Here is a 15,584-nt window from a genome sequence, read left to right as displayed (position 1 = left end):
TGAAGTCTGTGCCCTCGGCCAGCTACAACACCTATAGAGCATGATGATGGAATGAATGAGTGATAACACATTTAGAAGAATCTATTTTTGTAAATAAGTGGAATGAAACAGTATTTAGTATCTCATGAATATGTTTATTTCTATAGTTTTTATCATTTCCAGTCATCTCATTCCTGTTGTGGGACCAAGACTGATAGTTCATGTTATCATTAAGATAATTTCCATCATTATTATTATGATTATCATTTTTAACTAAAGATAAATATTATAAACCCCATGTTTTAATGCTTTCATTTGTTAATTTTTCAATCTGCCATTACTTACCCCCATTTGAGAAACATTGCTTTTGATGATCATTATAGTATATTTCCATTATCCTGGAATGTCAGGTGTTTGGGGAAAACTTGTTTCACATGTGCAAACAGCAGATGCCTTTTATCAAGCCTTAAAGAACTGAACGACAAGTTTCCCTTGCTTCCTTCAAAGGAGCACATTGTTGATGACTTGGACTCGCTGAACTCCTTCATTTGTGCCAGCTTTCCTTTCACTTCAGCCCCGCGATGTTGAACTCCCTTCCCCCCTCTTGCTCCACACAAACACACACCACCTTGTCACATACGCCCAAGTCACACACTCGTATGCACTCTCCAGCATGTGAAATGTGCCAGATGTCCTTGCCACAGAGAGTAGGCCGACAGAGCCTGTTTGAAGAAGTAGAAAGTGTGTTTGAGAGGCTGGTTAGGGCTCTGGGATTTTTTTTAAGCAGTAACCCACCTCCTCCCACTAATGCCTTTAAAAAATTAAATGTTCTTCTGAGCGTGAGAGGTGGCAGCAGAAGATTTACAACTTAGGAGGAGCAGTGCCAATGAGCCAAGATGCGACAAGGGCATGGTTGATCCAAGTGTATTATCTCCCTCCCTCCCCCTCTTCTTATGTAACACACATGATCATGTATAGTCCAGAGGGGCTGGGATCATGCTCTCACACTCACACAACAGCACTGTTTCCAAACACTAACAACTATGTTTCCCTAAATCCTCAGCTCACGTGCAGGAGGTATCATGCCTGCGTGCTCCCTTGTGCATCTATTCCGGCCTCATAGTTTGATTTATACACTGCTGTGTCACTGGCAAGGTTGTAAGTGGATATTCTTAGAAGGTGTGTATAAAAAATGGGGGTGCAAACGAGGACAAATGAGCTGCGTCCAAAATTTACACCAGTGCCTTCAAAGCTAGAACAAAAAGTTCTATAGACTCAACTTGTAGTATGGACTCCGATTTTTCATTTCAAATTTTCCCCAATTCTGTTTCAGTGTATAGGCTACCAATTTCTACGTCATTTCACCCATTATTGTCTCCTTTTTATCATCTTTCCCTGTTTAGATGACATTACTGGCTATCAAACGACCTGAAATCGTACCAAACATCCTTCAGATGGGCTTTCGGATGTATTTCTGAACGCATTACAATGTCTGTTTGTGTCTCTTTTGAACTTCAGTCACTTGTTTTTCTGGGAATAATATCATGAAAATGTGTGATATGGTCCCCAAAAAATAATTTGTTAGCTTTTACTTACCGCTAACCGTAGAATCGCCCCATGTTTTGCACAAAACCCTGCACAGCCGTGACATTGGAGATGCTTCTGCCGGGGCGTGTCACCAGGTAAAATGACCACCAGTTCAGTTAATACACCATGAACAGCTAAGCCTGTCTTTTTAGCAGTAGTACGTTTTCAGATTTGAATGCAGTCATAATAATCTGAACTGCTTGTTCATCACAACACATTAAAAACACACTAGAGATGAAGCTCTGCAGTCATTTTCAGTCAGAATAAAAATGAAAACTTAAAATTTTAACGGGATCACGGGCAGAATTAGATGTATTGGTCCGATTTGGTCACCTGTTTTCCAGTGGTAAATAATGTGTAAATGCATGTCATGTATTTGCGTAATTTTGAGTTATTCCTGAACGTGAATTGCATTTTTTCCGTCTGTTTTCCACAATCACAGAGAATCGGAGGCTCAATTGTAGGCTTAGGGAATAGACGTTTACTGTCTCATTGGTTGTTGTTGGCAGTTAAAGTGAATTGACATGTATCACACCTGGTATCGGCTGAAAGGCATGGTTGATACTGGATAGCTCAGTGGCAACACCTCTAATAGCCCTTTGTAGTTTCGGGAAATCAGACTAAACACTGCCAGTAAGAAATACGGAAGTTTATTATTGCTTTTCCATTGAAGGCTGCACTTCTGTTTTTTTCCATCAAGTATTGGCTAACTTTGTTGTAAGACATTTGCAGATGGTAGTTTTTCATAACTAACCAGTGAAGATGTCCGTCTCACACTGACAAACAAACGAAGCTAATTTAAATGATCACTACCATGTTGTACCTGACAAACAGGTTGTTCAGCAGTTGATAATGTAACGATCTCATCCGTAAGCTGTTTGTGATGGAGTGCAGTTTCTCTAAATTCTCATGACTTTTTTATGGATTTAGGCTGGCACTGTCGTGTGAGCCTAAATATTTAATCGAGCAAGGTAATAGAGCTAAAATGATGAGTATTTGTTTTACTAGTTGAGTAACATTAAATATTCTAAAGCCAATGAACAACAATTTGAGGATTTTCAAAAAAAAAGAAAAAAAGGTGATGATCATATAATAACATGTCAAACAGAATGTTTCTACACTTTATGGATAAGGGGAAACACTCCATTTAATTATTTAGAGTCCTCAGGAGTTGGTCTTTCCAGGACTTGGTCCCCCGCCTACTTCCTCTCCTGCTCAACATACATAATTCACACAGGTAATCCCATGGCATGTTCCAGGGAAGATGTGCAGAGATTTCTTATATATAGAATGTCATCTCCTTTTATAAGCCTCCTCTGGATTTAAACAAATGCCAGCATGAATTTAAATGACTTTGAAGGACATTTACCCTGTATGAAAATCTAATTCCTGGTGTTGGCTTTTGCGCTGATATGCAGAGCAGTGTTTTTTCTTTCTTTTTTGTTTTAAGCTATTTTTGTTTCTTTTTCAACAAACAACTTTCATGAGTTCAGTCAACAAAGTCACAGTAAAATCTGCTTTACCCTTTGCCTGGTTAATCATTTCTCTGGAATAGGAGGGGAAACAATGTCTTGCCTTTCAGGAAGTAGCCCCACAGCTTTTGCTGCCCTGCCCTATTTTTAGACACAGTCACTGTAAAGCGTGTGTTTATTCTCTCTGTTGTTTTTTGTAAATGAGATTAGCAGAAAGGCATCTTCTCCACTGATCTAATCATCTAAATAGCTTCCTCACATGTGTGTGTTTGATTATTGCAGGGGATTACATCCATACTCTAACAATGTCACTTTATCCTGTGTTCATTGTGTGTATTTAAAAGGTGTTTGTCTCACTTATCGAGGCAGTGAATCAATTTATCTTAAGAACTTACGTGCGAGTCTAAATTATTTTAACATCACAGAGCTAATGTTACTTCTCTACCTGGCCTTTCTCTTAGGTTGGTTGTTCAGTCAGTTCCTAATGTGGTTTCAGATCTTAACAGTACCACTTTGCGGTTTGCTTCAGAGGAAGTGGGTCCAGACAGTGAGTCAGTAGATGAAGAGTAAAGTTGAGATCTCAGATATTCACATGATCTGACAGTGTTTTTGCTCAACTTAAAATAAGCTCAGTGTCATTTGGTGAAACTTCTTAAAGACAGTGTTTTAGTCCAGTTAAAAGAATGAAAGTCAGTCTCTTCTGAGCTCGAATCGTGATTTAAAGCTGTACATGAGTGCAGATAAGGACCAGAAGTCTTACAGCTGTATGCTGTTGGCACTAATGTATGTTAATATGTGAGAACAGGAAGTTACTTTCTTTGGCTTTGAGAAAAGTGAACTTAAAAAAAAAGCAGTGGGAAAAGGGAGCAGTGGGCTGTTTTTGTCATTACCATTGTCTTTTATGCTTGTTTTTGATAGTCTATTGTTATTCATTCAAACCAAAGTCAAAAACATCTTCTCTGCTGAACTCAAGACTTACTGCACAGGCTTTGTTATAGGAAAAGGCACCAACCATATGATACTAATCTTTACTCTATTTCTTCCTTTCTTGGAATAGTACTTGTTTGATTTTTAAGGTTTGATTAAATTGCTAATGGTTTTAGCCCATGATCAGATAATAAGTCTTTTCATCATATATTTACAGGTACATACACAAAATTTGTTCTCTGCATTTGGCCCATCACTCATTCATGAGGAGCAGTGGGCAGCCACAGTGTAGCGCCCAGGGAGCAGTTAGGGTTAAGGGACTTGCTCAACATCCCACAGTGATGGCCCGGGTGAGATTCGAACCAGTTATCCTCCGATTACAAGCCCGCTTCCTTAACCACTTTGCCCTAGATCTTAAATATGGTACATTTAAGTCCATAAGTAGAGGCCTATAGATGGCTATCATTTTAAAATCCGTATAATAACCCTGTACCAATCATTGTTCTTTAGTGTCACGATATACTTGACAACGTTTAAACTTTTTTGTCAAGAAACCGGAGCAAAAACGACTAGAACAAATGATATTACTCAGAACAATAGTCAGAAAAATTAACCCTTATCATAGACCAATGGGTTACATACATTTTAACCTTAAATGCAGGAATATTCTACAATTGAATAACATAAATTAGAACAACCTTAAAAATGACCTCAATTATCCAGTGAAAAAAAAGAATCTATATATATATATATATATATATATCAGAGATATAGATGTGAGCCGATATAATCCTATACAAAATTTCTTGCAGACATCGGACCAATATCCGATTTCAATACCTGATCGGGACACCCTTACTGTTTGTGGTTGCAGATATTCCACCTCCAATTTAAAAGTATCAAAGTCTACGAAATGACAGTTTTACTTTTGCACTGAGCTTTTGTATCATTTATTTCACAACTTTTCTGTCAAACAGAGCAATCATAGCTTAGCTTTTATTCAAACTAGGTGGCAATAAGGTAATGACTCTGTTTAAAGGTTGGATTTTATTAATAATTGGTTTTAATTTGTTAGAATTAAACTAGACAAAGTAATGGAACAGATCTCAGCAGTGAGTATGCTGCATGCTTTGGCCAGACCACTTCTATGTTCAGTTTGTTGCTTTTTGCAAACAAAGTCCATTTGTTTTCTATAGGAAGTTTGTAGGAGAAGCTGTTGTGTTCACAAATGGTGAAGCTCAAGGGAGGGATGAACAATAGTTTCCTAACAGTTAACTGTTCTGAATGGTCCCCTGTAGACCTGTTTTCAGGATAGTTTACAACGGGAACACATTGGCTGCTAGATTACGTTCTGACATGAGACAACAAACAAAGCATTTACAGGCTTTTGGAGGTTCAAGCCAAACCCACAGCTAACTGTGAACCACACTGGTTCAAGTCCCAGTCAGCCCTCACAGCTTCCTTCTTATCCACTCTGAGGGTATCGAGTGCATCCTCAGTTCTATGATGTCTCCTCTCATCTCTCCCTCCAGCCATTAGCCAGGTGAGATTGGAGACCATTAGTGGCAGTCCGCCTGCATCCATCAGCCTTTCTTTTTCATTACCTGTGAGTTTATCATGTGAGTCATCACTCTTTGCTCGCACTCTTGTCATTTAGCAGCTCCACCAACAAAACAAGCCCTAAAGGGGAAACTCTGAACATCTCATGAGATGAAGAAACATTGAATGGAAAAGCACAGTGAAGCCATTTCATTCATTTTAAAGTGACAACTGCGGCACAGTGTTGCCTCCAAGCATGCAGCTGTTAGCCAACGTGTTTACTTTTAGTTCCAAACAATGTCAATGTTTGCATTGAGCTGATTTTGGTTTATTTAGCTATAGAGTCTACTGATTTCAGCACTAATTATCAAACTGCGAGTTGTGTTACTGGTGCCAACATCTAACAATAAAGTGACACGTGAGTATTTCTTTTAAACTTAGTTCCAACATGCAGAACCGTGTTAAACATTTATCTGTAGTTATTATAAAAACAACTCTCGTTCCATTGTTTTGAGCTTTTCTTCGCCAGCTCCGACAATTGAGCAGCATTTTGAAGCAGTATTGGGGCTAAAGCCAGAGAAGGCAGCTTGTGAATTGTTTCCCAATGTAATTTGTGGGGTTGTCTGAAGCTGCAGGCATTCTTAATGATTTCCAAAAGGCCTCATCTGATGGACCCGCCTGCCGAGTACAGGACATCTCTGACTAATGAGCTACTAAATATATCCCCTTGTTTTTTCAGCCGTCTGTTGCTTTTTAATCAAACATTTATCCATCATTTTCTTCACAGTTTCTACAACCTGCGACTTCTTTTTGGCCAGCTTTCTGATCTTTTTCATTTAAATTCTGCATGGTCAAACTGTCTTCCCAAGCCAAACCATATAAGGTTTGTGTTCTTCCCAATCTCTTTTGGATTAAAAAAAAATGTAATCCCAACACGTTTTTTCTGCCTCTTCTCTTCCCCTTCACGTCTCACCTTCTCTTTGATGTGTGTTTTCCAGGCCCACTGAGACAGTGTGGGCTGTTTTTTTCATCACACGGTTAGTCAACAGCGGCATCCTGTTCAAACAAGTTCAAATGCTTATCCATAAGGCACCGAGCCTCCTACACACATATGCTGCCATTGCCAATTGTTGAGACATCTAAGCTGTGTCAGACTGAGCAATCATGATTATTCAGCCTCGTGACATAGATGATGCACGACTAGGTCTTGTTACAGCACTGTTATTCATTCTTTCTCTTACTGAAAAGTTGGAGTGAACAGGTTGGAAGATTAGGTGGCACAAATGTTTTTAAAACAAAAAGATAATGGTGACAATCATTTTTTAACAGATGAAGACATAGGCTGTGTTCAAAATGTCTCTTTTCATACTATACACTACAAACTGTAGTATGATTAGGATGATGAGCGTTCCCACTGAATTATACTTTCCTAAGTTGTTTCCTAAGATTAATTTCGAACCTACAACGACAAAAACCTGAAACACACTGAGGCTAAATCTCTGTTGATTGTCCACCTTTGAAAGTTCTGGAAGCCTTTTGCAAGAAAGTGACCGTGTAGAATATCAACATGTGGTCTTTTGATCCATGAAACTCCCAGAAACACATTTCAAACCAACATTTATGAGATTTTCAGAGACCCGTGCTACTGACAAAACTTCTGGTTAACTTCATAACAAGAGCCATATTTACAAAAGCGTTAAAACCTAATGGAAGAAAAGACTAGATGCTTTTGTTTTGAAAAGGGAATTTTAGATTTCTAGCTTGAAGCCGGTCCCAGGACCATTTTACATTGGGCTCAAAATGCATCATGGGTCGATTGAGTATGACTAGTGTGCCCACCGCGCTTACTTAAAAAAATGTCCCGATATAGTATACATCTGGGTATTTCTCGCCTACTCTATCTATTCATACTATCTAATGTGAACGCACTACATACTAATTTTGATTTCAGCCTTAGTGTGAGTAGTACATTAGTATGTGATTTCGAACACAGCCTCATAGATCAATAAATCAAAGATCATTTACTCTTACACAAATGTAGACGGTTTAAAATGCTCCACTATAAACAATGTGTTTTTTGACAAACTGTAACAGCGAAATATGGCAGAATGCGCAGTGACGTGATATTATAGGGAATATTTTGAAAAAAGTTTAATAAAAATGGTGGCAAACGATTTACTCCCTTCCTTCTATGACAAAGAAACACAAAAAGTAACAGTTAAAATGAAGTAAATACACTTTTTAAAAAAACCTTACCACTTTGGTACTGTCTTTTCAATCATCTGCAGGGTTCCTAATTCCACAATTCAATGTGCAAAACATTTCCGACGTTCAAGTCACATGATGACCATTTGTCAACAAACCCATTGATTATGTCGGATATCAAAACAAACTTGTGAGCAGCAATTTCAAACTTCTACATTTGTTTGGAGGTAAATAATCTATGATTTATTAATTTACGCGGCCTACGCTGTCTTTATCTGTAAAAAAAAAATAAAAAATAACGTCACCAACAGTTTTAAAGATGCAATTATTAACTTGCCTTTTGATGCTACTGACTGCCACCTACTGATGTTTCATTATTCTACCAGCAAATGCTGAAGACGCTACATTAAAATAATTGCATTATTTTTTGCAAATGGCATCTTTGGACTCAGTCAAACCAAACTTGACAGTTCCAAGCGGCACAACCGCTGGTGTCTCAACACAGTGGTTAAGAATCAACCTGCTGAGAGGTGGAGCTATCCTGTTGTGGTGTTATCAATACAGATGGATAACTTTAACTAGCCGTCAGTAGTGCTTTACAAATTTCAAAAATAGTGATTTAAGGTCAGCTTTAATACTGTATGTTCAACTCAACTTGTTGGTGGCAGTTTCATTCTTACCAAACAAGATATCAGATTCACATCAGAAATAGCCAAACTCATTATTTGAAAATAAGTTAGATCTTCTTGTCATTGTCAAAAATGAAACCAACCACAAAGTTTGCAGAAAACATGTTCTCTTTTCAAATGTGTAATTTACATAAATGGTTTCACTTTCAGTTGCTGCTAAAAAATAAAGTACATGTAGGAAGTTTGCATTATTTAAATTACGGAGAGTACTAAAGGAGAACTGTAGTTTGGTTTGATTGGTTGGATGCCCTAGCAGCTATTCTAACTTTAGTTACTTTCTTTTTTTGAACCCCAATGTAATAATTGCCTTCTACTGTAGAGATATGTGCTCATGCCTCGACATGCCCAGCCTCATGATAAATGGTGAGTCGGAGCAAAACTAAACTGCATCTCTCACAAACCGTTGCAGATGAAGGTGCATATCGTGTTCTTGAGTTCTACTGACACGTCTGATGAGATCCTAAGAGTTCTTGCTGATAGCTCAGACAGTCGGTTGGAGGCAGCTGAACATGCTGATATGGAGCCATGGGGAAGGGTTGGGCTGAACATGTGCTGTCCTGCCGCCTATGTACTGCTTTTTGTTATGAGTGGAGGTGGCGTGCAGCTGTTTCTCTTTAAGCGACTGCTTTTCATCCAAAGTGGCTCTAACACTGAGGCTGTGGTTTGTTCTGCTTCAATAGCTCTGAAATTGAGACTTTAAAAAAAGAGCATGAGAGGCTGATCTTCCTCTAGAGAGAATTTAAAGCCTTTCGATGGCTTCTAGACGTCTTCCCTATAGCCATAAAATATTTTCCGTTAAAAACACAATATTTTTCTACAATGGGTGTCAAATGAGCCTCTGACACAACTTAATGTCTTTTTACACGATACATACTTTTGTTTGATTTCCTGTTGACATCCTTTTAATCTTTATTTGTTTTTCTTCTACGTAGTCCCATCCATTGAACTGTAAACACAGCATTAAATTGCTTGTGGAGATATGTAGTCACTAGCTGGCTGAGCTCCACTCTAATGGGCTCTGTTCTTGTTGCGTAATCTTGTAAACTGCTGTCTGCAACAACCAGCCAAATAGCAAAAGGTCTTTCTATGGCTACCCTGGGATCTAATATGGATCTGTGCATGATGATTTATACACATTCTGCACATGTTCTGAGGAGTAATTTACAAGGTTATTTGTTTAGGTAATCAGAAATTAATAAGGTTATACAATTGTAAGACATTTCTATCACCATTTATAACGATACAGTAGATTCAAATGTATGGGCACCCCAATTTTTTGGGCAAAAATTATGAACGCAATTTGGATCCGATCTGAATGAAAAACAGTGGGATAATTGAGGAATAAACCAACATAAGTGAACCAAATTTCATAAATCTTGGTCTATTACGAACCCATATATACATTAAATTTTATCCAATGAGGAAAGGTAGGGTTTTTTCATTTTGGATGCTGGTCTCGAATCATTGTATTGATCTAGATCCCCTTCAAAATTGAATGGAATCTTCCATGGCGTAAGGTCTATCTTTGGTTAAAATGTTGTGAAAATCCTGCTACCAAACAAACAAACAAACAAACAAACAAACGCCAGTGAAAACATCACCTCCTACTTTCTCAAAGGGTTACTTGGTTCTTGTTATACTAATGCATAATTAGGAATCCTACAACATTTCAGCTGTGGATTTTGTCCCAATTAGTCGATAGTTTAAAAGTCATTATGAAGCTGCTTAACCCATCTTTTCCTGATCAGCGTCTTCATATATGCACACAAAGCTATAGTAAATGGATCCCTATGGTTCTATATGTGATGCTGTTGTTCTCGCACAAATACAGGCGGATTCGTCTATGTTGGAAGATTACTGTACATCATAGTAATCAGTGAAAAAGTTCAGACCAGGTTTTGCTTCCTTTTGTTAGTTGGGATGTAATGTTGGTCTGCTGTCGTGTGCCCAACTATTTATATTGTCACATTAAAATTGTTTGCTTGAGAAATTTCTAGCTAGAGCTCTCCTTTTTTTTTGAACATTGCTTTGTTATGTGAGGATTACCTAGAAAATAGATTAACTATGAAATAGAAAGCAGCACAGGCGAGCCAACGGCAAACCACAGAGCAGGTGGGAGATGATAAAAGGTTATGCACTTTGATGCCTTTTGTCTACACTTTCCATGACTTTGGTGGCAGTTGCTGTGATCAGATTTCAGTTAGACTTCATTAGTGATGATAAACTCTTGGCTCCAACACTGACTCTACTGTTAAACAGAAAATGTGATGGGGCACATTTTGTTTACAGACATAACCAGTTTTTATGGTCTTATTAATGCCTGGGTTTCTGCAATAGGACTTGTTTAATGCAAGTTTTCCTGCTGATGTTGGATATTCAGTGTGTTTTTGATGTGAATCATCCCAAAACTGGTCCTAAAATGCAGGAATGTATGTATTGATTGGAAGACGAGTCCAGCTGCAGCTTGTTCTCCTGTCTTGGCGCCTCATTCACTGACTATCGTAGGTCTAATAGTGGACTGACAGGCAGCTTTGGTTGTAACACTTCATCGTGATGGTGAGCAGGGCTGGGATTATCCCTCCCTGACTTTCACCTTCAACAAATGTCCCAGCCTCAGCACTAGCAGCTCTGCTGGCCAGCAGGCTCAAACTGCTGAAACATGACCAACCCACACTTGCAGTGACAGTTTTTTTTGTAGGCAGGGTTGTGTGAGTGTGTCTGAACACATGCACGTGTGTGTAGGAGGGGTCCCCACACACTCTTTTGTTTTGCTCTGAAAGCTGAGAAGAAGGAATGTCTGCCTCCCAGCTGTCCTTAGCAAGGAGTGTAATGGAAGAGGGACGGGGGAGCTCACTGTTCGCCTCCTTTAACATCCTCCCATCTGCTTCATGCCGGCTGTCTATGTGTGTTTGGGTTTGCATGTTGGGGTCACACAATTGTGATACTCCCCCACCCCTCTGCCACCCCAGTTTGGTCTCACATGCATATTTAACCCTTTGAATGCAAAGGGGCCTGTTGTCTTTTTTGGGGGGCCCCACTGCTTAATCTGCCACTGTTCTCCATCCCTTACTGTGCAGGAACAATGCCTTGCGGTGGCAGCACACGTGGCTTGCTAAATGTATTGTAACGGCAGGGGAGGCAATGACCTGTATGAAACGTTCCACACTTTCTTCAGCTGTAGCTGCAGAGAGAGAGGGGCACATTTTAAAAACACTTTGACTTGTTTTCTGCCAAATGTCTATGATAGGAGAAAATTTACTGTTGATAGTTTTGACGTTGGTGTACAATGCTAATTGACCTAGCCTTTCAGGCAATATGTAATGATGCAGCAAGTGCCTAAACCACTGTCTGATGCATCTAAATGGTAGGCCATCATGCTAGCTCAAGTCTTAACCAGAACAAAGAGGTCAAAGCACATTTAGTCCTAACCCTAACCCAGGGTTAGTCTATCAGATCTATGGAGCCCAGAGTTCACAGTAAAACATGGTGATGATGTTTTTAGTTTTTATGCTGCAAAGAAGTGGAACAAACTGCCAGAAGAGCAGAACGCTATGAACACAAACCAAGCCAAATCAATGTGATATTTGTTTTTAGTCCAGGACTATCCTGGTGTGAAAGCAGCCTCATGGGCAGAATGGACAGGAAAGAAGCCGAAATAATGCCTGTGTTAATCGGTGTCACCGTGGCGGCCTCTCCGTTTGAAGTGGAACATGACACTACTCGTATCAGTCAATCACATATAACAGTGTGTTTTAGTTTCCCATGCCCCTCCTAGATCAGATTTGTTGCATTCGTTATATGAGATGAGGTGATCTAACCAAAATGTAATTCAGTGTTTTTAAAGGTGAGAAAATGGGTCTTTAAAAAGGACTTTATTTGAAAGAATAGTGTTTTAATGGATCAGGTGGTTTACATTAGCAATTACTTGCTGCCATTTTTTTTAAAAACACTTAAGATGGTTGATTTTTCTTGCATGCGAATGGTGCATGTTAACGTACATCTTTATATTACCGTTCAAGTTTTGGATTGCCATACACCATTGTATGTTCAATCTCCTGATGCAGTTTGTACACCACATACTGAAATTAATCATTGTCTCCATCATTGATCTCTTCAGGCTATTGTCACTGTAACTTACAAATGTTTCTGAAAGGCAAAATATGTTCCTTTGCTTTTGGTACATATAACAATGATCAGTGCCACCTGTATGGTGGCACATGATGTGAGTCCCAAAAAATGTTACAAATCTTGTTTTGTTGGATCTTTTGTCGAATTACAACTGCTCCGTTAACACACACTACCATAGGGTTAGGCTGCACATGTTAAGAAATTCTGTTTCTGTGCCAAGTTTGCCAACTCGATCAATCATTCTTTGTTTAACTCAACAAAACACACCACATGGGTGTGCCTTAAATGCCACAGATGCAGTGCCTTACATACTTGCTACTATCACTAATGTCCATCAATGCAACAGATGAAGGTCATTTGTTTGTTACAATTTATCAACATTTTCTAAATGTCACAGATGCTTTATTGATACATGCTACGATTAACCTTTGTCACCAAACAGCTTGTGACGCAGGATGCAATTTATTAAGGTTTCTTATCAGATAAAGACATGTTATAGGCCTAATAGATTATTGAATCAAAGATCATTAGTGCGAGAAAAAAAAGAGTCTGAAATTGCAATTTTATTTTATTTATCTACTGCTGAATCTGTGCAAATTACCCCTTGTGGGACTAATAAAGGTTATCTTATCTTATATGAAAAAGTTTAGGTACTTTTCTGACTTGGATGTCACCGTCATAACTACAACTTAAATAAAAGCTATTTGGTTATGTGAAAAAAACACCGTAGTCAACAAACACAACAACAGAGGACTCACGAGACTGTCAACAAAGGAACAAAAACATATTTACCAGGCCAAAGAGAGCATCATTATCCTCTTGGATTCAAGCGTTTAATCCAATGCACATCCCCCGCTACATACATTCATGTACCGTACACAAATTCTCCTGATCCCTCCCAACCCCCGACCCGCCACTGACAAACATCCTCTTTACAGTGTTGAGTAGTGCACACCAAACAGCTGGCTGTAGAAGCTATCGCTATCTGATGTGATTCACCATTCTCCCAGCTTGTTATGGAGGATAATTAGAAATGTAATTTACTGGGTAAAGAGGACTTAAATCTCTTGTATTCCCGCACCCGACGTTTCCTCAATCCACCCTCACCCCTCACACTCAGTTTTTCCCAGGAGAGGGCCGTCAGTGACAGATGGCTAAAAAGCAGATATTCACAGCCTGTCCAGCTCTTCAGGGCAAAGCAGGGATTTTAACGCCCCCCCATCGGCCAAGTCTCCTCAGGCACAGCCTTAAGGTGCTGGAGGTTGGGATTAGTGATCAGCCTCATGGGGGCTTTGTCCTGGTCCAGTCCTCCCACTATATGACGCATATCCACAGCCTTTTAGCAAGTAAAAGCTTCGATCAGATTGCTTTTGTATCAATGGAAGGTTTGAAGTAATTTCAACTTTTTTCACCCGTAGGAGTTTTTGGGGATATTAGAAGCAAATTTATTATAATCTATCAGCTGTTTATATAAGAACATCAGATGTTTAGATTGTTTGTTTTTCAATAGTTTTCCTTCATAGTGTTCACGAGACACCTTTTGTGTTGTCTTTTTCACTAGAAACCTGTTCCTTTGTGCTAACCCAACATCAGAGCCCTGGGAGAACAGCTTGTGTTAAACTGTGACTCATTCTCTTCCTCGCAATCGCAAAATGGTGCGCTGAAATCCACTCTGGCATTAGTTTGATCATTTCTTTCTTGTGCGTGTCTTAAAAGACAGTCATAAATTCCTGAGAAGAAAGAAACGGTTCAATTGAATTCTGACTTTTGCACTCTGCCTGGATTGAACACTTGTGTGCAGTAGTTTATTTTTTTATTGTGCCCCACCCCACACCGCGGTATGTATTGTTGGCTGCTGCCTCCCATTGTCACAGTGCTGAGCCTCTTAATACCCAGAGACTATTATTATTTGCCTAACCTGCTACAGCATGTCTCTCTTCATTTTCCTTCAATCATGTTCATTTATTTCTTCTTTGATGCATCCTCTGTGCTGATACTTACTTACTATCCTCTTTTGTTTTATTGCATGTTTCAGAATATTTCAATCTGATACGTTTGTTTATTTGAGAGCTTCAGACTTCTTCTCATGTGCGTAATCCCTGGAGTAAATAAATTAGAATTTCCTCACTGGTCTCGGCTTACAACCAAGTTATTGACGATACTTTTTCCCTATTATGTCCCAAGTGATTGTGTGACTGTACTTTGTATTTTAAGTATTTTTTTAATCTTGTTTTGAAGCTATTACGATTTTATACAGTCTCTTGTAAATGGAGGCTATCGGAACATAATGCAATGAATGCATGCAATCAAAAATGAAACTAACACACCCGAGTCAGCTGACCTCCCAAACTGAACCACACCCATCTTGAAATAAAGTGTTTTAAAACAGGGTGGATTAAAGCAGGATGGGATGGCGTCTGCAAACTAAAGCAAGTAGCACACCTACTTAAGACATGGTTACTCAAACCATGTTGATTTTTAAAGCCTTTTGTCTCTGAATATTTGACTTGATTTTGACTAGTGAATGTAAAGAATAATGAAAACCTACACATTTTTCACTAAGTTATCCATTCCAATCCAACTTTATTTATAAAGTACTTCAAAAACCCAGGAAGAGGGGGACAAAGTGCTGTACAAAGTGACAAAAGAGCATACACTATAAGACAAACTATAAAACAATACAAAATATAAAATAACAGGGTACACAAAATTAATGCAATTAAGAACCATACGCCGAAGTAAAAAGATTTAAAAGAGATTTAAAAACAGGCAGATATGAAGCCTCTCTGATATGAAGTGGTAGTGCGTTCCACAGCTTCGGACCTGCAACTGCAAAAGCTATCATATTTATGGTAGTGCATCAACATAAACATTACATTTTAACATTAAACATAACAAATGCTTAAATATTTGGTAACCTTAAGGTGTATTTAAGTGAAAAGTTGGTTCTTGAGGGTAAATACAGTTCTGTCATTCAGTGTTAATTGTGACAGCAAATTTTGATTTAGTTTTACTTATGGTTTAGTCATCAGGACTATTTCAGTCATAGTCTAGTTTT

The 15,584-nt window shown here is 38.8% G+C and overlaps 1 protein-coding gene across 1 annotated transcript in view; it reads left to right on the top strand.

Annotated features, from left to right (window-relative positions):
* susd6 (sushi domain containing 6) overlaps positions 1 to 15,584 on the top strand; it is a 39,899-nt gene that overhangs the window by 11,914 nt on the left and 12,401 nt on the right. The gene's annotated exons all lie outside the window — the stretch shown is intronic.

This window comes from Gouania willdenowi, chromosome 24 (genome assembly GCF_900634775.1).
Source record: "Gouania willdenowi chromosome 24, fGouWil2.1, whole genome shotgun sequence".
Classification (NCBI taxonomy): domain Eukaryota; kingdom Metazoa; phylum Chordata; class Actinopteri; order Blenniiformes; family Gobiesocidae; genus Gouania; species Gouania willdenowi.
This window is presented reverse-complemented; position numbering and strand designations above follow the sequence as displayed.